We start from the raw sequence: 22,561 nt of genomic DNA, 5'->3' as shown, positions 1-22,561 counted from the left end.
GGGGGCGCCGCTGCGGAACAGTCCTCTGAAGCTGGTGGTTTTGCAGCAATGATGGTACAACTCCCCACAGGAAGAATTAGCTTCAGGGCAGTGTGTGGATGTTGGTGGTGGGACTGGGCATTGTAGTACTTAGCAGGACCCCCTTCTGTGTCCTTCCTCTGGCCTTTTCCCTGCACCTCACACCTAGTGACTCCAATCCGGTACCCGCGGGCCTTAGCGGGCGACGTGTGTTTCGTCCCCTGGGTCCTATATGGCTACCTTCTCGGTGAGACTGGTGTGAACTTGTGGCTACAGGACATAAAGTTCTGCAGCCTCCGGTTTCTAGCTGAGACTTGCAATCTTCTACTTTGTGTGGCCTGACCCCTCCACCTCCCGGTAGATTCGGGCGTACGGGTGGCTTCCAGCACTGCCCGTACCCCTGGGATCCCTGCTGTTCCTGGAGCATTCCTGCTCCCTCTCTTCTATCCTTCTCTTCCCAGACTTGGGCCTCACTGTCCAGGCCCACCTCTGGAGCAGAGCTCGTACAGAGCCTGTGCTCCTGTCACTTCTCCTCCTCTGACTGAACTCTCTGATCTAAGATGGTTCCTCTTTTATATACTACTCTTACTGAAGTGCTCCCCTGATCTACGTCCTCCACCCACACTCACTACATGGTTCCCCCTTACTGTGGTTCCCCCCCACTCCAGCCAGGGACCAGGGACTGTGCTCTCCCGTAGGAGCAATCTTGCCCTGCCCTCTGAAATGTGGTGTAGTGAATGCAGGCGTTAGGCTCCTGAGCTGTACTACTTCCTTACCTGAGGGTGAGATACCACACCTCTGGGTGAGATGCAGTATCTCTGTGGCAACTGAACCCTCAGGGGCGCCACACTTATCCATCATGTATCAGGGAGGTGTCTGATTGGCTCCAAATTTATTCTGCAGCAGGACAACAACCCTAAACATACAGCCACTGCCATTAGGAACAATCTTCAGCATTAAGAACAACAAGGATGCCTGGAAGTGATGACATGGCCCCACAGAACCCTGATCTCAACATCATCAAGTCTGTCTGGGATTACATGAAGAGGCCGAAAGATTTACACAAGCCTATATCAGCAGAAGATCTGTGGTTAGTTCTCCAAGATGTTTGGAACATACTTGCTGAGTTTCTTCTAAAACTGTGTATAAGTATACCTCGGAGAATTGAAGCATTGATGCTATTTCAATGATAAAGGATGGTCAAACTAAATATTGATTTGATTTAGATTTCTCTTTTGTTCATTCACTTTACATTTAGTCAATTGATAAAAATAAACTATTAACACTTCTATTTTTTAATCCTTCTTACATAGCAGGCATTTTTTCACAGTGTCTTAAACATTTGCACTGTATATTCAGAGGCTAGTCCTGAAGTAGTCAATGCAAGGATTGGAAAGTCATTGACTTTTTGTGGACATGCGTTTCTTAGTCTTCAACAAACGGTATTATAGCACCACTAATAATGTAGTGAGATTTCCTTTAACTTTGAACTTGCAATCTCCGCTTCCAACTCTACCTCTAGGATATAGAATGCCTTTTAATCCCTATGTTTTTTTTTCCTTTATGCAATAATTTATTCTGTTAACTCTTCGGACCACTTTCTTGCCAACCCAAGAATTAAGGAACAACCCAAGAATTAGTCAACTGGATGCAAGGAACGGGCGAAGATTTCTCAGGATCACTGCCAGAAGCTGATGTCTGGCTATGCATCATGTTTGCAGTGGGTCATAGCATCCAAAGAGGCTGTACTAAATAATAAACACTCTTGTCAGGAAGGGGTTGAATAATTCTGAGACTGTAGTAGTCATTTAAAATGGAATTTTAAGAAGAATTTGGAGAAACCACTTGTTATATTAGTTGTGTTGAGCTATTGTTATTGTACATTGTTCTTGTAGGATTGGCTTATTGCAAAGAGCAGAAAGTATGCAAACTTTGCTTATAAACTGAATTTGTAACGGGGGTTGAATAATTTTGATTGCAGCTGTTTAAGCTAAATATTTAAATATTTTGACATTACATGAAGAAATTCTGAAAGCATACAATGGCAGGTCATCAAGTGTGGATAAAAAATCTCACATTATATAATGTGAATTGCTGAGTGAAATGTCTTTTAGGGTCACATATTCCTTTAGAACAAAAGAAAGAAGGTATCTTAGATGGGATGGGACAGCAGGCAGTAATAGTCAGCCTCCATGATGTGTTTATTGGCAGTCATTTATGTTTATGGACTTTGGAATTCTTTACTGTTTATGTGAATATAAAAATGCCCGGTGACACATTTAAAGTAGGAAATAGTTTGATATAAGTTTGTTTATATAAGGCCTTCACCTTCCTTAGTCTATGTAGAAAAGTGACAGTACGGATGAATGTTTCCATTCCCAGATGTTCAGGTTTCCTGCCTTATACCTTTCCACCGGAGATGTTTGCCAAGAGAGTACAACAATTAAGTATACTCCTTTACTGCCCTTCTCTTGGGGGGCAGAATGTGGTTTTTATAATTTAAATTAAATTTTTTAAAAATTCTTCAAAAAATGTATAATCAAATAGAGGTCTGTATAACACTATAAAAATGTGATTAGCATATGATATTACCTAAAAAATTATGTACAAATGCAATGCAAAATCATAATAGCAAAAATACATTTTAAATGGAAAAATTCTGTCCAGGGAATATGGGCCATTAAAAATAAGGGCTGTATACTGCGTGACAAGAAAGATTTTTGAAAGTCTCTGTGAAAGTTGAAATGGTAGACCTTATAGAGGCATGTGGATGCTGGCAGGAAAAAGTTTGCAGGTCCCTGGTCCAGAGACAACATCAGAAAGTTATGGCTGCCAGACCAGAGTCCTGCAAACCTTTTCCTTATGCCATTATCCTCGGTGTGTCTTCTGATTAATAGACTCTGCTCAAATGCGACACATGACATAATGCATGACGTCACGCTGGGTCTAATGATCAGAAGAGGCATCGGGGATGCTGACTTGTAGGAGGCGGTTCATGGGACTCTGGCCAATATTGCTGCTGGACAAGGGTCCTACAATTTTTTTTGTTCAACTGTATTTACCAGTCTTTAGTAATGTTAAGTAAATGTTCACATACAAGTACAAAAATAAATTCAAATATTCATTAAAATTATTTTTCATTTTTATTTTCTTTGTCATTATCCAGTCCTCACTAGCTTTAAAGAGAACCAGTCATGTGAAAAAACGCAATTTTCTGGCATATATGGGGTTAATCTGCAGGTTAATAGCGTTCTAAAGTTGCCCGGCGCACGCATTGAAAGCCTGGCTACTGGGAGGAAATTATATTTCTTCCAGCAGCCTCCAGCTTTCAGTCATAGAGGTGCAGCTGGCGCAACTTCACTGACAGCTGGCTCAGCACCGATGAACTGTAGAGCCGGCTGTCAGTCTGTGCCAGGGTGTGGTTTCAGCCGCCACTCACTATTCACTGAGAGGTGACTGAAGCTGGGTCGGCCATGCCTTTATGACTGAAAGCTTGAGGCTGCAGGGAGGAATAAAGTTCATTTTCTCCCAGCAGCTGGGCTTTCAGTGCGGGCACTGGGCAGCTTCAGTAAGCTAATAACCTGCAATTTAAACCCATATCTGCAGGTTAATAGCATTTTTTCTCATGAAAGGTTCTCTTTAAAATATTTTCATCACATATTCATTATTTCCCAATTCCAAGAAACTTAATTCTTGAAGGCAGCAGATCCCCGTGCAACTTTACCACATTAAGAATGATTAAGGTTTATGGTTTTGAATTGTTAAATAATAAACACCCAAAATACAGTGTCTGCAAATTAAGATTCTGATTTGACTTTTATCCTAAGTCATATTGCACAACTCGTTAAAGGGTTAGTTGTGACTTGTAGGATTGCTGCTTCCAATAGGTGGCGCTATAGAGTTCAAGTCCTCTTTTTCTCTGAAGAGGCAATTTGCATATTAAATTTCCCAGAGGAGCATTGCAGGATGAATAAGCCTCCTTACCTTGACATGCCAGAGCTAGTATGTCACTCTCCACAAGGAGAAACATTACTCTGAAGAGGCAATTTGCATAAATAATATATAAAACTTAAAATAACAAAAAAAAATTCTACAATAGAAAAAATGTTGAAAACTTGCTAAAGCAGAAAAAGTGCTGACAAAAAAAATATTGAAAACTCAGGTGACGATAAGTACATAGATATAGAGTAAAAAAGACTATTGTGACATTAGTCAGCAGCTGGCTCTAAACATGGACCCTGAGTGATGAGAGTCCTTCTGATGATGCTGCGTCCTCACTGCTTGTTGTAAAGCTGGTGATGGGTCAGTGAAAGACACTTGTGTGGTGATAAGATTAAAATGTCTCCACATCCTTAATCCTGTCTTCCTGTGTATTGAGGAGCAGTGTCCCAAGTAAGTGGAGAGTAGAGCTTAGTATAGTATAGTTCTGGCTTGCAGCCTCCATGACAGGACAGACACCATAGTTACCAGGATTTACTAGCATCTGCCATATGCAGAAGTCCGATACAAAATAGGACAGAAAATTACACAAATAGATTTGTTAGTTGATCACTGGGATGTCTGCGGTAATTAGAAGTGAGTGAACCCCTCACTGTTCATTTGGCCATGTAAAAAAGGCCTGTAAAATGGAGATGTCTTATAGATGCTGTTTACATCGTACAATTGTTGTGATTGGCATGCAGACTTTTAAGGATATCAGCTCGTCTATTGGTAAAAGAGAGAGATTTCAATTAGATCAATTGTCCATTTGCACACATCAATTTCGACATTGCTCTTGTGCACCCCAGGGGGTCTGGTTGCCATAATGGTAGAAATACCATGTCTGAGAGCGAGCTTGGGTTTCCCTGGTCAGGAGCAGTATTGCATGCAACGCCTCCTGCCCCAGTCCAGGGAGGGGAGGAACCTGCCCTTTATAAACTGGATCTGGGGCGGGGTTAGTTAGTTAGTTCAAGAGGAAGGGACAGAGCAGCAGCAAGGAGCTCTGTAGGAGCCAGGAGCTGAAAGCCAGGGATTGGAGCTGATAGAGCTCATCCTGGCAGAAGACGCAGAGAACCGTACACCGGAGTCCGAGGCTGTGAGGATATCCACATCCAGCAGCAGAAACCACCTGGCAGGGGATTTCAGGTCCTCTGGCCATAGAAAGCCCGGAGGCTCAGTTACACGCAAGGGACCGGCACCGCCATCGAGGAGCGGAAGGCACCAAAGGCCCCAAGTCACCAGCCATACGGGTGAGCACCACACGGTACTCTCAGGGACGACTACACGACTACAGCAAGGTAGCCAGGAAGAGTGCAGTTAGACGGGAAGGCCTATACCTCCACCTGGCCAGGGGGACTCTTGTTCGCTCACAGACTGACCAGGCCTCTAATGTTAGCCAGTACTCCCGGCAGGGCCTTCTTCATTACCAACAGTAAAGACCCTGAACTGCACTGCACGGACTATGAGTCATTTCTGCTGCACCCATGCACCACAACCCTCACCATCTACACACGCTGCCCTGAGGCCATACTCCTCCCGTGGGGAGTTATACTACCCTCTGCTGCGCACACAACATCAGCCTCAGCGGTCTGCCCCGCAGCGGCGGTTCTCAGTGACCGCAATCCACGGGTGGCGTAGTCAGACATTTCAACATTAAAAACCAAGTAAACAGATCCGCCACTGGTTTGACCACCCTGAGCCACAGGACCGGGTCGCTGCCACGGAGACTACAACCCCTGATATTACACAGAGACCCGGCTCCGGGTATTCCCCCGCACACGGCCCAGGGGGCGCGTCACTCTGACTGAACAGAAATTAATCTTATATCTGGACATGTAGAAGCAAATTTATGGCTCCCATACACATTAGATAAAAGGCAGCCAAAATGTCCATTTTTGACAATGAATGACAGTCGGCTGTTTCGGATCTTACCAACGAACATGACTCCACATGCTCAGCATATGACCACATGTGTGCATATTACATACATGCGTTCATGTCTGCACTTGGTGGCACAGGCAATACTGGGGAATCATGATAGCATGCCCACCGCACACTGTCTTGATTCAATGGTGTGCAGTCACATGGAGTGACCTTAAGGCTATGTGCCCACGATGCAGAAATGCTCCGGATTTTTTCCTGAGCATTTCTGCATCTCCTTGGCAGAAAAAACGCATGTGGATGTGGATTGTACATGCGGATTGTACATGCGTTTTTCCTGCCAGGGACATGCGGATGTGAAGTGTTCTTCACATGCATTTCCGCATACGGGTTGACAAGCGCTTTCCAAGCGATTTTAGCATCACTTGGAAAGTGCTTGACAACTTGGTCACACTATATAAATCCATGCAAACGGCATGTATTTATATAGTGTGACCCCAAAGAATATAAAAAAATAAAAAAATAACTCTATACTTACCTTCCGATGGCCTCCGGAGTCTTGCTTCGCTACGTCTTGGCTGCCGGCAGCTCGCGGTACACTACACTGAAGGACCTGCCATCACATAACTAAGTGACGTCAGCGCAGGTCCTTCAGTCCACCGTGAGCTGCCGGCAAGTGAAGACAAGCTGTTATGCACACGCCCGGACTGACTGGCGTGTGCGTGTTTAGTGATCCCACTGGACTATGAACCGGAGAGTGCCTGAAGGGGCGTAACTAAGTATCTACCCGATCCGACCAAGGTCGCACGACCGCTAACGACGCCAGTGCACCAGGGAGGAACCGAGCAGAGGGACCAGGTGCTACTCCAGGTCAGACCCCGGACACGGCTGTTGACCCACACTGGAAAATACAGGAACAGGCAGGTTAGGCTGGCACACTGACTGGTGGGTATAGGCAGGCACGGCTGGTATGCAGACAGGCGGGCACTGGTAAGCACGACTGGTATGCAGGCAGGGGGTACTGGTAAGCATGGCTGGAGTGCCGACAGGGAGGCACAAGCAGGTTGGAGCACAGACTGGATAAGGTCCAGTACAGACTGGGACTCAGGAACAGAACCGCAGATGCGGTAGACAAGCAGAGCAGAGCGAGACTGCCGGAGCGGTGAACAGGAGCAGAGCAGGGCGAGGCCGCCGGAGCGGTGAACAAGAGCAGAGCAGGGCGAGACCGTCTGCAGCGGTGAGCAAAGGCAGAGCAGAGCGAGACCGCCTGGAGCGGTGAGCAAAGGCAGAGCAGAGCGAGACCGCCTGGAGCGGTGAGCAAAGGCAGAGCAGAGCGAGACCGCCTGGAGCGGCGAGGAAAGGCAGAGCAGAGCGAGACCGCCAGGAGCAGCGAGCAAAGGCAGGGCAGAGCGAGACCGCCTGGAGCGGCGAGCAAAGGCAGAGCAGAGCGAGACCGCCTGGAGCGGTGAGCAAAGGCAGAGCAGTGCGAGACCGCCTGGAGCGGTGAGCAAAGGCAGAGCAGTGCGAGACCGCCTGGAGCGGTGAGCAAAGACAGAGCAGAGCGAGACCGCCTGGAGTGGTGAGCAAAGGCAGAGCAGAGCGAGACCCGCCGGAGTGGTGAGCAAGGCAGAGCAGGCAGGAACCGCTGGAGCGGTGAGCAAGGCGGAGCAGAGAGAAACCTCCAGGGCAGTGAGCAAGGCAGAGCAGGCAAGAACCGCCGGAGCGGTGAGCAAGGCAGAGCAGGCAAGAACCGCCGGAGCGGTGAGCAAGGCAGAGCAGGCAAGAACTGCAGGAGCGTTGAGCAAAGCAGAGCAGGCAAGAACCGCTGGAGCGGTGAGCAAGGCAGAGCAGGCAAGAACCGCCGGAGCGGTGAGCAAGGCAGAGCAGGCAAGAACCGCCGGAGCAGTGAGCAAGGCAGAGCAGGCAAGAACCGCCGGAGCGGTGAGCAAGGCAGAGCAGGCAAGAACCGCCGGAGCGGTGAGCAAGACAGAGCAGGCAAGAACCGCCGGAGCGGTGAGCAAGGCAGAGCAGGCAAGAACCGCCGGAGCGGTGAGCAAGGCAGAGCAGGCAAGAACCGCCGGAGCGGTGAGCAAGGCAGAGCAGGCAAGAACCGCCGGAGCGGTGAGCAAGGCAGAGCAGGCAAGAACCGCCGGAGCGGTGAGCAAGGCAGAGCAGGCAAGAACCGCCGGAGCGGTGAGCAAGGCAGAGCAGGCAAGAACCGCCGGAGCGGTGAGCAAGGCAGAGCAGGCAGGAACCGCCGGAGCAGTGAGCAAAGGCAGAGCAGAGGGGACAGGGCTCTGTTCACATGGAACAGACTGGAAGGGAAAGGCAGAACCAGATACACACAAGATACTTGCAATGAAGTAGCGAGTGGACTCTAAACTCACAAACGGGAGTACAGGGACAACGAGTAGTACTTAGGTACGCGTTCAGACTCTGCAGGAAAAGGGAAGGTACGGACAGAGAAAAACAGGTAACAGGCTAGGAGAGTATACAGACAAGAACAGACACAGCAGCAAGATACAGGAGCAGGTCTAGGTATGCGGCCCCTAGAAGGCGGAACGAACAGGCTAAGAGCATGTTCAGACAGGAACAGGCAAGATACAGGAGCGGGTCTAGGTATGCGGCCCCTACAAGGCGGAAAGAACAGGCTAGGAGCGTGTTCACACTGGCCTGGAAATACAGCCTCCAGGATAGGCAGACAGACAACAGGCTAGAAGATAGTTCAGACAGGACCTGGCACATCAGCGGCGAAAAGCCATCTGACGGAACGCATTGCTCAGGCACCAGCTTGTATGTGGAGCTGGTTTAAATATCCAATGACTGACAGCAATATGCTGAGGACGCATTAGGGGTGTGCCCACAGCAGCTACAAGAAACAGGAAGTGACCGGGCCGCCGCCCTAAGCAGCCAGAACACAGGCAAGCAGACAGCATGGAAAGAAGCCAGGCTAGCAGACTGGACTGATGATCAAGTTTGAGATCTTGCATAGTGGAAGATGGTGCTCTATGCAAGAACGCCGCCAGGTATGTAACACAAACGCTCTGCGTGCCATCAGAAGGTAAGTATAATGTATATTTTTTATTTTATTCTTTTTTTTACAGGTACTATGGTACCCGGGTCCGGAAGAGAGTCTCCTGTCCGCCACACCCGGGTACCATCCCCACATTGAAACGCTTGGAATGCGCATCTACAGATCCAGTGATGCAGATTCCAAGTGTTCCAATGCAAGTCAATGGTGGCGAAAACGCAGCGCTTCCGCAAAATAATTAGTAGTGCTGCGTTTTTTTCTGCAGTGATAACCCGCAGCGGAAATTTCCGCAGCATGTGCCCAGCACATCCGGATTATCATTGGGAAACATGGCAGACCTTCTACCATGTGTTTTTTAAGCATTTCTGCAGCGTTTTTGCCGCTGTGGAAACGCTTAAAAAACGCATCGTGGGCACGCAGCCTAAGAAGACCAACACTAGTTTTTGACACATACTTCCTAATGAATTTATACAATGAGAAATGGGAAACAGCTTCACTGTAAGTTTATGGTATATAAAAGCCGACCAAAAGGTCTTTCCGCGGTACTTTTATAAAAACACAGCAAGTTGAAGGTTTTGTATCATTCAGGTGTAAGGGTGTGGACGGTGACTGTTGTTTTGGTGCCAACAATTGTGTAAAGTGAAAAATGTCGTGCGATTTTGTATATGTATTGTGATATGTGAAGTGTGAATTATGTCATGCAGTTTTAGAAATGTAATGCGTAATTATGCATAGTGTTTTAGGTAACGGTCCTGCTGTGTAGGTACTGTAAAAGTAATGCCTTGTGCGAGTAATGCATACTCTAGCCCCAGTTATAAGTAGAGATGAGCGGTGTTCGACTCGAACTGTTCGCCAATCTCAAATTTGAGCTGTTTTGGGCGGTGTTTGAGCCGTTCGGCGAACACGAACGATTTGAAAAAAATTCGGCTGTTCGAGGTTATGTTCGATAACTGTTCGAGCACCAAAATCATAACTGGATTTTTTCTCAGTAATGCTGAAAATGAATGTTAATACGCAGTTTGAGTGTACAGCGGGGTGGGGGGAGGGGCAGGGGATGGATCTCTGCAGGAATAATGAAGATCTCCATTTTTTTTTCTCTTTCCCGCATTTACAGTGGGGAGGTGCAATCTGTCAGCCTATCAGCAGCGCACACACGGAGCGAACTGCTTTTTTTCACACAAGCAAGGGCTTGTGTCATTGGCAGTGTATGTCACATGTCCTTGCCCTATAAGACCCAGCCATTTTCCCCGTCGCCACCATTTTCTCACAGCTGCAGCTGCGTGTTAGACGGCACCGCTGTTGCTGTGTGCGCTATACTTTGTTAATTTCAAGCCAATTTTCGCACAAATCTACAGATAGCTTGGGAGTAGGGAAGAGTTGTGATTGCAGTCCTTTTAAGGACTAGGTTACATCATTTCATACGACTTTTATCAGGCAGGTCTGTGCTCTTAAATAGATAGGTTGGGAGTAAAGACTAATTGTAATTGCAGTCCTTTTCAGGGCTAGGTTACATCAGTTCCTATCACTTTTTGCCAGGCAGGTCTGTGCCAGTGCTGTGCAAGTTTTTTTCACAGCATTTGGCTAAATCTAGCAAAGCAAATCCTTTTTGGCCTATTGCAGAGTGTGTTAGTCAGTGGAGTAGCCTATCTGTGTTGCAAGCTATACCACCTGTGTATAGAATACAAATTTTTTTACTGCACCTAGTGAAGTAAAACCTTTTGGGCATAGCATCATTCTATTAGTCCATCTATACTAACCTCCACCAGGTTGCAAATTCAATATAATTTTTTTCTGCATCGAGCTCTGAAAAAATATTTAGCCTTCTAGCAGTGTGTGGGACTTGTTCTATTAGTCCATCTATTCTAACCTCCATCAGGTTGCAAATTCAATATAATTTTTTTCTGCATCTAGCTCTGAAAAAATATTTCAGCTTGTAGCAGTGTGTGGGACTTGTTCTATTAGTCCATCTATTCTAACCTCCATCAGGTTGCAAATTCAATATAATTTTTTTCTGCATCTAGCTCTGAAAAAATATTCAGGCTTCTAGCAGTGTGTGGGACTTGTTCTATTAGTCCATCTATACTGACCTCCATCAGGTTGCAAATTCAATATAATTTTTTTCTGCATCTAGCTCTGGAAAAATATTTCATCTTGTAGCAGTGTGTGGGACTTGTTCTATTAGTCCATCTATGCTAACCTCCATCAGGTTGCAAATTCAATATAATTTTTTTCTGCATCTAGCTCTGAAAAAATATTTAGGCTTCTAGCAGTATGTGGGACTTGTTCTATTAGTCAATCTATACTAACCTCCATCAGGTTGCAAATTCAATATAATTTTTTTCCGCATCTAGCTCTGAAAAAATATTTAGGCTTCTAGCAGTGTGTGGGACTTGTTCTATTAGTCCATCTATACTAACCTCCATCAGGTTGCAAATTCAATATAATTTTTTTCTGCATGTAGCTTTGAAAAAATATTTAGGCTTGTAGCAGTGTGTGGGACTTGTTCTATTAGTCCATCTATACTGACCTCCATCAGGTTGCAAATTCAATATAATTTTTTTCTGCATTTAGCTCTGAAAAAATATTTCAGCTTGAAGCAGTGTGTGGGACTTGTTCTATTAGTCCATCTATACTGACCTCCATCAGGTTGCAAATTCAATATAATTTTTATCTGCATCTAACCCAGCCAATACTTTTGGCCTAATACCACAGTTTGGCCACTCAGCTCTGCTCGGTTCCCATCCATAGTTTTTTTGTGCAAACAACTCCAGAGTTGTGAATTAGTTAACCACCAAAATGAGTGGAAAAAGGCCTGCACCTGGTGGAAAGGGGAACAGGTGTGTTGGGAAGGGGAAAAAAGGTTGTGTCCGTGGGGTAGGTGTTAAAGCAACAGTAACATCTGCAGAAGAAAGACCATCTTCCAGCCAAACTAAAATGTCTACTTCTTTTAGCGGACAATGTGATAAGATCCCTTTCTTACGGCCACGCCAATCGCTACAAATTCCAGATGAGGCACAAAAACAGCAGGTGCTTCAACGGATATCAAGTGCTCCTTTAAGTGGGCTCTCCTCCACCTCAACTTCAACATCACAAATACTCCAGTCCTCAGAGGTGTCACCCCAATCGTACTTGCTTCCTCACAGCTCCCAAGTCTCCAGCTGCCCGTCTGAGTATGGGGTAGAACAGATGGTTGAGTCTGCAGAGCTGTTTACTCATACTATAGCCTGGGAATCAGAGGTCGGCTCCAGAGCTTCTGTGAATCCAGACGAGGAAATGATCTGCACTGATGCCCAGAATCTTTATGAGTCAGATCCAGGACCAGATGCAGAAGGTTCTGACCATAATGTAGACCCTCGCTCCAAAACTGTAACTCCTGTTGGTGGAGACAATGAGGAAGACGATGATGAGACTCAAATACCTGATTGGAGCGACAACTTTAGTTTTTTGTCAGGGCAGGAACAGGTTGGCTCTGAGGACGACGGGTGTGATAACACACAGGGTGATGATGATGAGGTTGGAGATCCCACTTACTGTCAACCCACAGTCAGCCAAGAGATTAGGTCAGCAGAGGAGGTGGAGGAGGATGCTAGTGACGACGAGGTCAGGTTGCGCCTTCCTGGACAGAGACGTAGTACTGGAAGCACGTCAACAACTGCATCCTCAAACACAACTCTGCCTCTGACCACAAGTCGTGGTGGCTCTTCAGGTCGCATGGGTGCTAAGCCTTGCATAGCCTGGGCATTTTTTCAGATCGATAAAGATGACCCAACTCATGTTATCTGTAACATTTGTCAGCAAAAGCTAAGTAGAGGCCAAAAAATACATAGTTTGAGTACTTCATGCATGAACCGGCACATGGACATGAAGCATAAGTTGCAGTGGAAAGCTCACTGTGCTACAATGCGGCCTAGAAGGCCGGGCCAACCACCGTCTGCCACATCTTGTACCTCCGCGGCCTCTTCATCCTCTGTGACTGGGGGACAGCAGTCACACCTGTTTTGGGACGCAGACCTGCCACCTCTTTACCCGCAACAGCCAGCGTGATTGGCAGGTCATCATTTTCTTTGGAGGTGGTAACACCAGCTGGTGTTGAGCGCTGTCCGACATCGATAGCACCACCTTTGAATCAAGGCAACCTAACATGTCCGCCTGCATCTTCCTCACAGACCGGCAGTTTGCCAGGGACACCCTTCTCAACCCCGTCTAAGCACAACAGCCAGCCCTCGGTCCCTCAGATGTGGACAAGTAAAAGACCATTTCCTCCTAGCCATGAGAAAGCTAAGAGGTTGAATTTCACCATCTGCAAGCTCTTGGCTACAGAAATGCTGCCTTTCCGCCTGGTGGACACAGAGGATTTTCGAGACCATATGTCCGTCGCAGTGCCCAAGTACCAGATGCCCAGTCGGCACTACTTCTCAAAGAAAGGTGTGCCTGCGCTCCACCAGCATGTCGCACACAACATCACCGCTTCTTTGAGAAACTCTGTGTGTGACAGGGTGCATTTCACCACAGACACTTGGATGAGTAGGCATGGACAGGGGCGTTACATGTCGCTGACTGGGCACTGGGTAACTATGGTGACAGCAGGACAAAGGGCTGCTGTCCAAGTCTTGCCGTCCCCACGAGTTGTGCGTCAATCCTCTTTATCTCAAAGTTCCTCCACTGCTTCTGCCTCCTCAACCTCCTCTCGGTCCTCCACCTGCACCCAAAGCCTGTCTGGTCATGCCACAAGCTTTCTAACTGCGCAGAAGGGATCCTGCGCACCTCGTTACTATGCTGGCAGCAGGGCTCAACGTCATCAGGCGGTTTTTACTTTGAAATGTCTGGGAAATGTGAGTCACACAGCTGAGGAGTTGTGGTCAGCTCTGGAGAACCAGTTTCATGAATGGTTGTCTCCACTGGACCTGAAACCTGGGAAGGCCATGTGCGACAATGCTGCAAACCTGGGTGCGGCCCTTCGCCGGGGCAATGTCACACATGTGCCTTGTATGGCTCACGTGTTGAACCTGGTTGTCCAGCAATTTTTAGCCCACTATCCCGGACTAGATGGCCTTCTGCAGAGGGCACTGTCGCTGTGTGCTCACTTCCGCCGTTCGCATCCCACAGCTCAGCGACTTATATCTCTACAGAAGTCGTTGGGCCTGCCACTTCACCGGCTAAAATGCGATGTGCCTACCCGGTGGAATTCAACTCTGCACATGTTGCAGCGACTGTGGCAGCACCGACAAGCCCTGGTGCAATACGTTCTGACGTATAGCCTGGGCCAACGAGATCTAGAGGTGGGGCAAATCACGCTGGAGCAGTGGTCTCAGATCAGGGACCTATGCACCCTTCTGCACAGTTTTGAAATGGCGACAAAGATGTTTAGTGCTGACGATGCCATTATCAGCATGACTATTCCGGTGATTTACATGCTGAAGCACAGGTTAAACAGAATTCGGAGTCAGGTGGTGGCACAAGAGGAGGTGGAGGAAGTAGAGGAGGAGGAGTTGTATGCGGAAGGGCTAACATCTGCAAGGTCCAGACGGTCAGCAGCACCAAGGCGGCAGGCATGTGAGGGTGGGGGAGATGATTTTACCAGGGCGCATGGTAGCAGCCAAACTAGTGAGGAAGGTGCAGGAGCCCAGGAAGAAGTGGAGGACGAACTGATGGAAGACTCATCAGATGAGGGAGACCTTGATCACATTTCTGTTGGGCGAGGTTGGGGGAAGAGGACAGAGGAAGGAAGCATGATTGTTACCTCGCCACCAACACAACAGGGACTTGGTGCTCCTGGATGCGCAAGACACATGAGTGCCTTCTTGCTGCACTACCTGCAACATGACCCTCGAATTGTGAGAATTAGAAATAATCCTGACTACTGGGTTGCCACACTGTTAGATCCCCGGTACAAAAGTAAATTTGCAGAAGTTATTCCTGCCATAGAAAGGAATGCACGCATGCAGGAGTATCAGCAGAGACTGTTGCAGAATCTTACATGTGCTTTTCCACAAAACACCAGTGGTGCACGTAATGAATCTCACAGTTCCAACTTGCCAACCATGGGACCGTCGAGTGTTCAGCACTCAAACCGTAACAGAAACACAGTATCTGCTGGTAACATCAATTTTGCGGAATCATTTCACCACTTTTTTAGCCCATCCTTTGCAAGGCCACAAGAGACAAGAAGTCTGACACATAGTCAACGCCTAGAGACGATGGTACAGGAGTATCTCCAAGTAAACATTGAAGCCATGACTGTGTCACTAGACCCTTGCTCTTTTTGGGCTTCCAATCTGGATAAATGGCCGGAGCTCGCCACTTACGCCTTGGAGATCTTGTCATGCCCCGCAGCCAGCGTTCTGTCTGAACATGTGTTCAGCGCTGCTGGTGGTGTGCTGACAGATAAGCGCACGCGGCTCTCCACTGATAATGTAGACAGACTCACGTTCATAAAGATGAACAAATCATGGATCCAAAACGACTTTTCTACCCCTGTGTCATCTTGGGGAGAGTAAAAGCTTGATGATTTGTTAAAATCACCTCACCAACCGTTTTAAGCTTTAAAATTGCTAATCATGTTTATCTGTATCTTGGCTGGAAAATAATTTGGGCTTTGTAGCAGTGTGCAGTACTGATTCTATTAGGCCATCTATACTAAGCTCCACCAGATTTAAAATTACTAATCATGTTTATCTGTATCTTGGCTGGAAAATAATTTGGGCTTTGTAGCAGTGTGCAGTACTGATTCTATTAGGCCATCTATACTAAGCTCCACCAGCTTTCAAATTAATAATAATTTTTAGCTGCATCTAGCCCGGAAAATAATTTTGGGTCTCCTAGATGCGCAAGACACATGAGTGCCTTCTTGCTGCACTACCTGCAACATGACCCTCAGATTGTCAGAATTCAAAGTAATCCTGACTACTGGGTTGCCACACTCTTAGATCCCCCACACTCTTCGATCATCCTTTTCATTTTAATAAAGAACAAAAAAATGGTCATTTTTGAAATTATAAGCATTAGCAGGTTATTAGAAACTGAAATCAAACAGTTTTCAACTCAAAACTTTATTCTAGGTGATGTTACATTTGCACATAGGGCCCCTTGTTCGAAAGGAGCTTCTGAACTCTCTCGTCCATTGAATTTGTCAGGTTTTGGATGGTTTCTGCTTCAATTGTTTTGCATGAGGACAGAATACCCTCCCAGAGCTGTTGCTTAGATGTGAACTGCCTCCCGCCATCATAGACACTCCTTTTGATGATGCTCCAGAGGTTCTGAATGGGGTTGAGGTCAGGGGAGCATGGGGGTCACACCAAAAGTTTGTCCACTTTTATGCCCATATCAGCCAGAGATGCAGATGTGTTATATGCAGCATGAGACGGTGCATTATCATGCATGAAAATGATCTTGCTGAGGAATACACGGTTCTTCTTCTTGAACCATGGCAGGAAGTGCTGTTTGAGAAACTCCACATACATTATGGAGTTCATCTTTACCCCTTCAGGGATCCTAAAGGGGCCGACAATCTCTCTCACAGAGTACATGTGCTTTTCCACAAAACACTAGTGGTTCACGTAGTGAATCTTACAGTTCTAACTTGCCAACCGTGGTCTGTATGGAGTTGTTCAATAAAGGGCCCAAAATTAAGATAACAAAGACGGGCCAGGCAAAGGGAAAGTTGGACTGGATGGAATCCTGTATGGATTTGGGGAGGGAGACATCGAGGGCCTCAGACTTCGCTGCATTGATTTTAAAATTTGACCATGTAACAAAGTGATCTATTTCAGCCATAACAGCAGGGATGGATACATGTGATTGAGTGATATATACTAGGACATCATCAGCAAATGCAGAGCACTTGTACTCGGTGCCTCCCACCTCAATCCACCTAATATTGGGGTTATGGCGAATTGATGAGAGCACGTGCTCCGTCACTAGGATGTATAAGAGAGGGGACAGAGGACATCCCTGCCTTGTCCCATTGGTGATTATGAAAGGTGATGAAAATGTTCTGACGCGCCCCCTGGGCCTTGGGACACCCGGAGCCGGACCCTTTTTGGTGGATGCTGGTGGTTGTAGTCTCCGTGGCGGTGACCCGGTTCCGTGGCTCAGGGCGGTCAAACCAGTGGCGGAACTATTTATGTGGTTTTGATGTTTAAATCTCCGACTACGCCACCCGTGGATTGCGGTCAGAGTGAACCGCCGCTGCAGGGCAGACCGCTGAGGCTGGTGTTGTGGGTGCAGCAGAGCGTAGTATAACTCCCCACGGGAGGAGTATAGCCTCAGGGCAGTGTATGCGGAGGATGGGGGTGATGGTGCAGGGCAGCAGCAGTAACGACACGGAGTCAGTGATGCAGTCCTGGGCCTTTACTCACAGTTCTTATTATCCAGACCACTTCTGCAGGTAATGGCTGCCCACGTCGTACTGTGCTCACCAGGTGAGGGGCTCAGACAACTCCCAGATAACTTTGCAGCGCTTCACAGGACCCCCTTTGTGTGTCCTTTGTCTGGCCTTTCTTACCAACGCTTCTGTCCGGCTGCCTCGGGCCTCCTCTTGGTAAACTTGGCGCCAGTTTCCCTGACCCTATGTCGTGCCTTCCTAGCGGGTGTAGCGAGGGGCGGCGCCACATAAAATGTCACAGCCTCCGGTTTCTAGCTGAGGGTCGTTTCCCGCCTCCACTAGTTTCGGGAACCGGTCTCCCCCTTTGGCCTGACCCCTCCACGCAGGTGGATTCTGGCGTGCGGTAGCGACTCGCCCGTCCGCACCCCTGGGATCCCTTCGTTCCTCGTTCCTGGAGCCTTCTCCGCTCCTCTTCCTTCCTTCTCCCTCTTCCAGGCCTGGGCCTCTGTTACTAGGCCCGCCTCCGGAGCAGAGCTCATGCAGAGCCCCTGCTCCCTGTCACTTCTGCTCAGACTTCTCTGCACTGAACTAAGATGGTGCCCACCTTTTATACTCCCTTCTCAATGCACCCAGGAACTGCTTCCTCCCTGCTCCTGCACTACAGGGTTCCCCTTCCTCGGTGTTCCCTCCCCCCACTCCAGCCAGGGACAGGGACTGTCGTGCCCATCTCAGGGGCATATTGGTCGCCCTGCCCCACGGCAATGTGGTGTAATGCATGCAGGTGTCGGGGTCCTGATCCACACTCCATCCTTACCTGAGAGTGAGATATCACACCTCTGAGTGAGGTGCAATACCTCTGTAGCAACCAAGCCCTCGGGGTGCTACAGTTCCATTTATCTTCAGCCTAGGTGACGTATTGCGATACAGGGCCGTGATTTTGGCTATAAAAGGGTCCCCTAGACTCCTACCCCAAGCTTTTTAAGAGAATAATATATGGCGTGCCAGGAGACTCTATGGAATGCTTTCTCAGCATCCAATGAGAGTATCTAATTACAAATTTTTAACTGCATCTAGCCCAGGAAATACTTTGTGCCTAGTAGCAGTGTCTGCTAGTCAGTGGATTATCCCAGCTGTTAAGCAAGCTACACCACCTGTAGTTTGGACACTTAATTTTTTCAAAGGAAATGCTTCGGGATCCCGGGATACTCAGTGAAGAGCATCAGGAGACACCCCAAGGCATAGGGGCTGGGACTGGCGGTAGGATGCCTTGCGGTGGACCGCCGAGCTCGATCCTTATAAAAGCTTTTTAACTGCAGCAGCTTTAGTGGACGCTACTGGAGCTGGAATTACGCGGCTGCTGGCATGAGACTTGCCCTCCAATAGATCCTTGTAAAAGAATTTAAAGTGTATTCATTCAAATTAGAGAGACAATTTAAATTAAAAAGCTTAGACCTGCCTCCACCACAGGGGGGCTCGCTCGACCCACCAGCGGACAGGCACCAGTATTGGGAGAGGGGGGCTGGCCGTCAGGGTCCACCGCAGCTCTGGCACAAAGCCGGCGACACGGAGGTCGCACGGGCAGGAACGGACTGGCCGTGTCGGCTTCGCACTTTTTTGGTTTTAGAAGGGCATGACATGCCTATATCTGTGTCTCCCCCTCCTTTTACTCCATCACCTCTTTTCTTTTCGCATGACTATATGTACTTGTCACTTTTCCATGTGTTAGTTGTGTCTTCTGAGCAGTTTGTCAGCTTTTGGACACCTTTGAAGGTGTTTTCTATGTGTTTCTATGTGTTTTTGTTTGCCTGCCATTGGTTTTAACGGTGTTCGAAGGTGTTCGACGAACAGTTCGACGAACAGTTCGGCGAACATACGGGTGTTCGACGAACCGAACTGAACTCGAACACTACGGGGGTGGCTCAACACTAGTTATAAGGTTAGCACAGCATAAGACTGCATGGTGTAAGATATAGATTAAGATTTAGGACATAAAATAGAGTATGATAAGTACTGTAAGTGTAATATGTTTAGTACATACTGTTATAAGATGCATAGTATTTGTTAGGGAGATCTGCCCAGCAACAGGCTGCAGGGACACGATTTTCCTGTAAAGTGCCAGGGCATCATGGAGCAGCAGCTCAACCATGGATACCGCCCTCTGGCACCTTATACAGGCACCCTCTTTTTCAGATTCTATGTTCTGTTTGTGCATATAGACGACATGGATGGGGTCATTTACTTGGAACCCACTCTCTCTATTTGGCCAATTGGAAAGACACTAACAGTCAGTCATCATTATAACTTCAATTCTACCTCACTGAAAGTCCCTGGCAGGAGGGAGGGGCGGAGCAGCTGGGTCACGAGTTGAAGTGGGGGGGGTGACTCATCTATGGAAGAGAGACTTCCTGTTTCTACATACAGTTTTTAATCATGTGATGTCATAGATGTAGTGAGCTGGCAGGCTCTGGCTGTTCTGTGCTAATTGAGATAGAGCCTGTGACAGAAATGATAACGTAGGATGGTGTTGCCACCTTGTGGCCAGAGGTTGCACCTGCGCAGGATGTGATGACAGAGAAAAAGACTGAGTCTCCTGGGTCCCTCCCTGGAGAGTCACGTGAGCAAAGTGAAAAAAAAAGCAAAAGCGTGCGGAGAGTCTGAGGTGGTCTGTAAAAAGAACCAGGACCGTGTGCAGGTCCTCGTGTGTGCCGTAGAGGATACTCTCAATGTGGGTTCTGTTATCTGACACCTTATCCTCAGAGTTTTCCCCAGCTTCCGCACTGCTGAAGGATTCAGCTGTTACACTCCCCACTACTGGAGTGTGAACCACATAAGGGAATCCACAAGAGCTACTACCCGGATCAGAGAGACTGTAAGGCCGAAGTATTCCTTCCTTTCAGCGAAGTCTGCTGTTCCTGTTTTCTTCGGCTGGGACGCCTTCCTGCAAAGACAGACAGGCCTGCGACGGGGGACACATCCTTCTGGAGTAAAGGACTGGTAACGTGTGAGTAGGGACAGTGAGGGTCAGCCTATAACTACACATTATTGCTGTGAACATTTACGGTTGTCATTTACTGTGTTCTGCTGTGTTAAAAATGTATACAAGTAAAGATAAGGTTATCAAGGTAGAGTCTGTGTGTGGGGATCTTGCTGGGCCAGATCATGGATATCAACGCGCGGCCTTGCCCGCGGTCACTTCATCGACCTAATGGAAAAGAGAAGAATTAACTTGGTAAAAAGGCAACATGAGCAATTGTAAGTACACAGTTCTATGTAATATGATGCGTGCTATACATTAAGAGGATAAAAACATTGATCATTGATGGGAGTGCTTCTTTAATTCTTTCTGCATAAGTCACTGCTTGCGCAGACTTCTAAAGAGGGTTGACAACTGTCCAGAAATTCCTGGACGGTCCATAAAAATAGAGCACTTTTTTTGCAATGTGATTTTTTTTTGAAAAGATTGAACGACTTGTACAGGTTTTTATGCCTGTATTTATCACTAGTGATGGCGAACCCGTGGATGTTCGGGTACAGAGGGTTCGGCCGAACATTTAAAAAAAGTTAGGACCGGGTACCAGAACAGTACCTGAACTCGAACCCAAACCCGGAGCCCATTCAAATGAATGGGGGGCCCGAGCATCTGTTGTTTCCCACGCTGTCATCTGTGTGGCAGCGCGAGAAACACCAGCTATGATGGATGGTAAGTTCGGGGAACCACAGCGCTCTGACTGGCGGTATTGAACTTACCACCGATCAGAGCCGGTGTTTCTCGCGATGTCACACAAACGACAGTGTGGGAAACACCAGATGTTCGGGCTGCCGAACCCAAACAGTAACACGGACTTCAGGAAAACTGTGCACGGAAACTAGGTGTTCGGTACGGACCACGAACTTTACCATTCGGGTTCGCCCATCCCTATTTATCACCCTTTTTGTAGTTCACAGTGAATGCGGCTCATGTCTCTATGCAGGATTTATGGTCTGTAGACACATATCACTTGGATCTTAATGATTTATAATGGTCATCTAATGCAATGTCCCCCAACTCCAGTCCTCAAGGCCCACCAAAAGATCATGTTTTCAGGACTTCCTGAAAACGCATAGTGGGCACACAGCCTGAGGGTGTTATTCAGACAGATTTTATATGAGAGCATCAAGAAGTTTATTGAGCACACATCCCGGGCACCTTGTTGTTGTAGACTCACATATCAACTACCCAAACTCTGTCAATCATAGCTACCGGTAATTAGTGACTTATTCAGAAGAAGGATGGTCAGTCTCGTGTAGGAAACAGGACACATAAATGTTCCTGTTAGACAGAAAACCTCAGCAACTTTTTGGAAGAGACAAAAGAGATCTTTTCAATGAAATATCCGATCTCTAGAACTGGCTGTAAAATGTCACCATCATCATCCTGTGCTGTATGGCGCACTTTGACCAAGCTTGTTTAGTACACTGTGTTCTAACTACAATGAGGTCCAAGGTCACAGAGAGCTGATGATGACACCATAGTGTATGTCATATTCAGCACTATATAATACATATTACTACTACACCCATATTTCAACGTTTTCTACAAGATTGCACTTTTCTTTATTGAACAGATTTAGTTAATTCCATATTCATGTATTAGAGGATAAAGATCTGTATATGTTTCTTTTTGGAAATAGTAAGAACATTTTTTTTGAAGCTCAAAAACAATAATAGTATCATAATCATTGTAAAATAGATCTTAAAGGGTTTGTCTCAGAATGTGGTTTCAGCAACGTATTTCTTCCCTGTCTTAGATGAATGGCATGACTGCGCCGATGGCCCGAATTGTATTCTCTCCCATGCTGCGAGCAGAAGCAGTTTCTGAAGGGTACTGCTAAAGCCTTCCAGATCCAGAAATCTAGCTACATTCAGAGCCATGCTGGCAGCACGCCACTCCTTGTCTTGGAAACCAGACACCTCTTATAGACTGCATAGGTGCCCGGTAACCTAGACAGCAAGCAGTAAACTATAAAATGAAAAAGTACCTGCCTGTAAGTTCTTATCCCCATAGCAAAAAGTAAGCAAAATCTTGGATAACACCTTTAAATGAAACATCTATTGGACAGTATAATGAAATATTGATATGCTGTAATTATCAATCTTCATAATATATTTAAATTCATACCTATCACAGCAGAGAGATACATTTGTAAATGTGTAATCCCTTCACCCAGGAGCCTGTTCTCACCTTCCTGACCAGGTCAAATTTTACAATTCTGACTAATATAATTTTATGTGGTAATAACTCTGGAACACTTCAACTTTGAGATGGTTTTTTGGTGACACATTGTACTACA

The sequence above is a fragment of the Phyllobates terribilis genome, unplaced genomic scaffold (genome assembly GCF_046119375.1).
Source record: "Phyllobates terribilis strain yellow unplaced genomic scaffold, ASM4611937v1 Scaffold_1__5_contigs__length_1240528914, whole genome shotgun sequence".
Classification (NCBI taxonomy): domain Eukaryota; kingdom Metazoa; phylum Chordata; class Amphibia; order Anura; family Dendrobatidae; genus Phyllobates; species Phyllobates terribilis.
Note: the sequence above shows the minus strand (reverse complement) of the source record.